Source organism: Meleagris gallopavo, chromosome 10 (assembly GCF_000146605.3).
Source record: "Meleagris gallopavo isolate NT-WF06-2002-E0010 breed Aviagen turkey brand Nicholas breeding stock chromosome 10, Turkey_5.1, whole genome shotgun sequence".
In the NCBI taxonomy this organism is placed as follows: domain Eukaryota; kingdom Metazoa; phylum Chordata; class Aves; order Galliformes; family Phasianidae; genus Meleagris; species Meleagris gallopavo.
In genome coordinates, this window is record NC_015020.2 from 2,016,824 (window position 1) to 2,022,810 (window position 5,987).

Genomic DNA, 5,987 nt, shown 5'->3' on the forward strand with positions numbered 1-5,987 from the left:
CCCCCCGCCCTGCCTAAGGGAAGCATCCCTATTCGCTCCCCCCTTTCTTGGCGCTTCTCGGCTCTCTGTATGGAAATCACGATCTGGCTTGGTGGAAAAAAATCTCCCTTTTCCTCACATAGTGGCTCCAGAATGTGTGCTGAATTTCAAGGGGTATGTATGGGAGGGGAGGCAGCGTCAGCGTTCGTGGAGCATGATCCTCCTTGCAACCTCTCTGGCTCTGTCACTTTCCTGCATATGTATGCTGTAAGCAGACGTGTTTATGGCTAATAAACACCTCTTTCCGTAGGTACGATTAGCCTGAGAGCTTGGTGTTAATAAATCGAAATCTGACAGGCTGCAGATCAACAAGGGGCTTTGGCATCCCAACATGAGAGCAGGGTAAGCTGGTCACGTTTGCACTGTGCCTCCCAAGATCAGTAAGCAAAGTGATCACGTAGACCATGTGATGTATACGTTGGGCAAGATGGGGTGGCAGACAGTATGACAGCAGCACTTGCCCATTGTGTGACATGCACTCTTCACAAGACTGTAATTTCTGTTGACCTTCTTGATGAAGAAGGCTTTTGTCTTCTCTCACTCATCTCACTGTGCACTAGGGTGAAATGTTTGTGTGCACGTGTCAGCCTGGCAGTTTTATGCTTCCAAAATCTTTTTGTGAGATGTTGCAGAAGCCCAGTTGCATCACATTGTTTTGCCCCCACCCGCATCCCCCCCACACACACCTTTAAGTCATTTTTAAACTAAAGAACTGTGGAGTCATTTTCTCTTAGTAATGACTTACCCTGCCTTGCTTTCTTATTTTCTTCAGGGAGGAGGGGAAAATAGGAGTAGAGGAAAGATGTTGTTGATAGTGGAGAAAAAAGAAGTGCCCATTTCAAGTGTAGTAGCTGTTAAATATGTAGGCATGTGCATGATTCATTATGCAGTTATAAAAATGAAAAGCATACCATCTTGCCTCGTTGCCTTGGAGTATGCTATCTCTTGCAGCAACAAGTAGTACAGACTGCTCTCCCCCTCTTCTCTCCCCCTCCACCTTCAGCCAGTCCTGACAAAATGCCAGTTAGAAAGGTCAGCCTGTTTATGTAAAGGTAAGTGTTTCTTCACAAAGTCTGCTGTACATCAAAGCCTGCAATGACTATTCGATAGACTTTGGGATTCAAGGTACTCTGTAATAGTCCTGTTCATTTTCTAGAACTGATAAAATCATAGAGAAAACAGAAGACAGACGTAGCACAACTGGGATAGATCAACATGCTGGGGTGTGTGGAGACAGCAGTATCTTCATGACAGCGTTTGCTACTGCAAATGCTAGTAAGATCTGGTGGATCCTCATATATTTACATGCATGTATACATAAACACACACGCACATATATAAAGAGATTTGCTGATGTGCTAGTGTTTTTCTGCTCCTCTCTAGTTTTCACTCTAGCTGTATTGATGTCCCACACTGAATTAGTTCTGCAGTCATTTCACACCAAAGGCAGTTTAAACCAAAGAAGGGGAATTTGATTTTGAGTCTTACCAACTCTGTCCCCTCTAAAAAAGGGAAGGTTGGCTTTACTGGACTTTGGCACAGACCGTTCATAGTTAAGTTTAGCTTTCATTTCATAGCACCTAGATGCACAGTGGACACAGTCTGATCTATATTTCAGTGTGCATTATTTCCCTTCCTGTTAATTTAGAGCAGTACAGTCGTGTTTACTTAACTCATATCACTTCTTCTGGTCCTTTTCCTGCTTTAAATCTAATAAGGATATTCTGATATTATTCACTCTGTATATTTGTTAAATACCTAAAAGCTAAAAGAATACTATCTTGGAGTAACAACATAAATCTTCCACTGATGTCCATTCCAAGATCTAATTGCCACCACAGTTCTGTTCTAGACCTTGAAATGGTGCAGACTTGAAGTCTTGTAGAGGACTTTGTTGCTTTTTGTTCAGTGATAGTAATAAAATATTACAAAATCTCACCATAGGTCAGAATACTGAAATTGCAAACAGCAGAACCATGGCACTAACTGTACTGGAATGGGGCAAGAACATGAACCGGCAGTGCAAAATCCAAACTTGGAGCCTAGTTTCACCTTAGGAGCTGCACATCATTATGTGAGATAGAGGAGGTGCATTGCCTCTGCCAAGTGGCAGTGAATTAGAGGTCATCAGACTCCTTTTTCTTGTAAATCAACATTAAGTAGTGGTGTGTCTATGTATTGGTAAATACACATCTTAATAGCATATCCCATAACACTTTTTTACTTCATATACCCATATTTTTCACTCTCTTTTTTTCCAGAACTGGTTCCATGTTTCTTTTTAGCTACTGACAATGCATGCAATTTATTAAACCAGTTCAGCAGTTATTGTTAATTTGCAACAGGAACAAAGTATTATGCAAACAATGCTGTCACCTTCTTACAGTAGCTTCTTCCTCCTACCTTTAATGGATTCTCTGCATGCTGGGCTCCTGTAAATTCTCCATCTAAAAATTCCATTTTCTACATGTTTTGTCAAGGGAAACTCTACTTGACTTTTGAAACAGTTGGGAGGAGCAAAATGATAACCCACTGAAGTGCCTTGCCCTTAGCTGATATTATGGCAAAGTAATTAAAGCAAAAAGGCTCACACTTTGCACTCCTTATGATCTTGGTGTTTTTTGAATGGGTGAGATTATTTTTAGACGTTGATTTGAATGTCAAATTTGCATATTCATCTAGAAAACATAGCAAATGCTTAATTGCCTATGTCCAAGTGTTTGTATTTTGCTTTGAAAACAACGAGTCACATATTCCCTGGTTTTATTTTTTGTTGCTATTTGAGTGCATCCACAAATTGGACTACTTATCTAAATAAGTCGTGTGTTTGCTCAGTATAGAAACAAATGTGCTGTGTTTAGAGTTTTGCTTCATAAACATATTTCGACCTATATGCTTTTACTTAAATGGAGATATGATTCACTTGAATGGAATTACAGCCGGAGACTTTTTCTTTTCTTGCAGAGGAGTTTATTTTTGGAATTTACCAGCATTTCACTTTTAGGGAATGAATTGGAACTTTCATAATTTATTTCTGGAGGGAAAAATAAATCAGAGAAATGCAAAGAAATGACTGTGTGCTTACTTAGAATCATGGAATATCCTGAGCTAGAAGGGATTTGCAAGTCCAACTGAATCCAACTGCTGGCTTCACACATAAGTATCTAAAAATTAAACCATATGTCTGGTAGAGTTGTCCTTGTCCATTCCCTGTGGGAGCTGCAGCCTCCATGATGCCTCCCCTCAGCCCCCTCTGCTCTGCTGAACCAACCGAGGGACCTCAGCCCTCCTCACACACCTTGCCCTCTAGGGTTGCCTCATTCCATGTGCAGCATCCACAACATGCTCAATTGTCGTATGGTTGGTGATAGCCCAGCCCTCTAATTTATCAAGACCCCTCTGGAAGGCCTCTCTATCCTCAAGGGAGTTAGCAGGTCCTCTCAGTTTAGTACTGTCAATAAATGTATTTAGTATGCGTTCTAGTCCTGCATTCACATCATGTATAAAAACATCAGAGGACTGGCCTTAAAATGCAGTCCTATGGAGCCCTAGTAGTGGCTGGCCACCAGCCTGGTGTAACCCCACTTACTGTAACCCTTTGAGCCTGACTGATGGCTCACACATTAGCTTATGTGTGTATCTAGGTGTACGCTATTTGGCCCAGAAGGGTACTGTGATAAAAAGTATCCAAAGTTTTGCTAAAATACAAAAAGACTGCAACAACTGACTTCCCTTTGTCCAGTACGTGGATAACGTTGTCACAGAAGGAAAAATTTAGTTAATCAGTACTTTCCCCTCATCAACCCATGCTGGCTATGACCAGGGACTGCATTGCCTTCCAAGTGTTTTTTAGTACCCCCTAGAATAGTCTTCTCCATCATTTTATCAGCCACTGAAGTGTGCCTGCTACTTCTAGGGTCTTCTTTCTTGCCCTACTTGAAAACTGTGATGTTTGACAGCTTCCACTCAATGGGGATCTCTCCAGTTTCCCAATACCATTGAAAAACAATTGAGAGAGGTCTTGTTATGACGTGAGCCAGTTCTTTCAGAATGTTGGGATGAATCCCATTGGGGCCCGTGGATTTCTTATGTCTTGAATTTACCCTGTCATTTGGCAGTAAAGGACAAAAAGTGTTGATGTGGTTTTTTTTCAGGTTATAAGTATCATTCAGACACCAGTCTTCTGAGATGGCAAAGACCAGTGATGAAAAGACCAGTGATGTTTCTCCACTCCTTTCAGAAGATATTAACTGCAACGCCTGTAAGTTCACGTGAGCTCACTAGAATTAGCTAGACACACATACCTGAAAGGGGTAAACAGCACTTTGGATATGGGAACATGAACTTTTCTAGGGATTAGCAGCCTAGCTACATCCTGTTCTTGGAAAATTTAAGTCTATTCTGTCACATCTTCACAGTTGCTATTATCTGTGCTATATAGAATGCTACAAAATTTTCGCTTTGTATAGAAAATTTTAATTAAGGTGTATTTTGTCTGTCTGATTTTGTAGGCAACCTTATGAGGTTGGTATTTCTGAGTAACCTGATATATTAATGCAGTCACTCTTTATTGATAGTAGACTTTAAAAAATCACTGAAAACTGTGTTACTTTCAAGAAAATGAAAAGATAACCCTAGAGAAAAGAGTAAAGGTGGAGATGTGTTTTAAATCTCATTGAAGCACTGTGGTGAAGAATCTTATACATCAAATGCCTTGTTCTCTTGTGGAAAATTTCTTCTCAGTGACTGTGCAAGTCCACACTTCAGTACCAGAAGTCCTACTGTATGAGATGTATTTCCAGTAGTTGATACGTTGGAAATGAAATAGAGGACAGCATACCACAAGCACTGACTTTACAAGCACTGTGAGAAGCACTAAGCTAACACTTCAATAGATTTGCAAAGAAACAGAGTGGTACTTTAACTTTTTATATCTAAATGTAGAAGTCTTCTTCTCTAGAATATCTAGAAGTACATCTTCTCTTCAGCTCCTCTCCTTGCCTGAGCCTAGTGTTGTCACACAGACATAAATAAAATCTTGTTGGTGTTGTTATGTTACTTCTGCATGGTCAGAATCGAGTCCCTTTTGGACTAGGCAAGGCATTAACACACAAAATAATCACTGTCACAGGTAGGCTGGGGTTAATAAAGGAAGACAGAAGTGTTAACATTAATAAAAGACTCTTCAGTGCATTTTCTGTGGTGCATATAAAAGATCACTTCCAGACAAGATGAGTTTTTGGAAGGGTGATGGAGTCAAACAAAGTTCTGTTACATCTGAACTGTTGTACGAAAGACGGTTGCTGTGAGTTATAGCAAAAACTGTTCTGTCTTCAACCAGTAAGAGATACTGATGAAAATCTGGGTTCTTCTTCTTTATGAATGTTTGCAGAAGTAGAATATATATTTGCCAAGGTGTATTAAAGAAATTTTTCATGGACTGAAAAGGGGACAACAGACAGATACCACTGAAATTCTCTGTTTGTGCTTTGCAGTGTGAAGGAATTACATACTAGAAAAGTGGAGTTTTACAGGGTAGTTATGCTGGGAAGAAAAGGGCATTGAGAGAAAGCAATTTGCATTTGGAAAATAGATTATTCTACAGATATTACTTCAAATTTATAGTCATTCCCTGAATAACATCTGGTGCATTATCTCAGCAGATGCAGTTAGCTCCCACAGAAATAAGCTGAGCAAAAGATCTGTAGTAAGACTTGAAAATAACCTTTGTTATTATGTCATTACCTCATAAGAATCAAAATACATGGGCCACTGATGACAATGAACAAGAACAAAGCAGTTTCTCAAACAATGTGTTTCCACTTTTTAACATGCACTTAAAATATAGCAATATTACAGCATTTATCATTTGTTTGGGCCATTAAGCTAATGAGACAGAAAAAGCATAAAGAATTTGGATGGATGAATTCAATTTACTTTTTTTTTTT

The 5,987-nt window shown here is 39.7% G+C and overlaps 1 long non-coding RNA gene across 3 annotated transcripts in view; it reads left to right on the top strand.

Annotated features, from left to right (window-relative positions):
• Positions 1-5,987, top strand: part of LOC104912241 — an 11,869-nt gene that overhangs the window by 1,703 nt on the left and 4,179 nt on the right. The window contains exons 1-3 of one of the 3 annotated variants that reach the window (XR_794491.3): positions 9-153; positions 290-381; positions 4,194-4,300. This is a non-coding gene — a long non-coding RNA (uncharacterized LOC104912241). Of the gene's footprint in view, positions 1-8; positions 382-4,193; positions 4,301-5,987 lie in introns of those variants that run through there. The other 2 variants (XR_794490.3, XR_794489.2) reach the window with 2 other exon arrangements.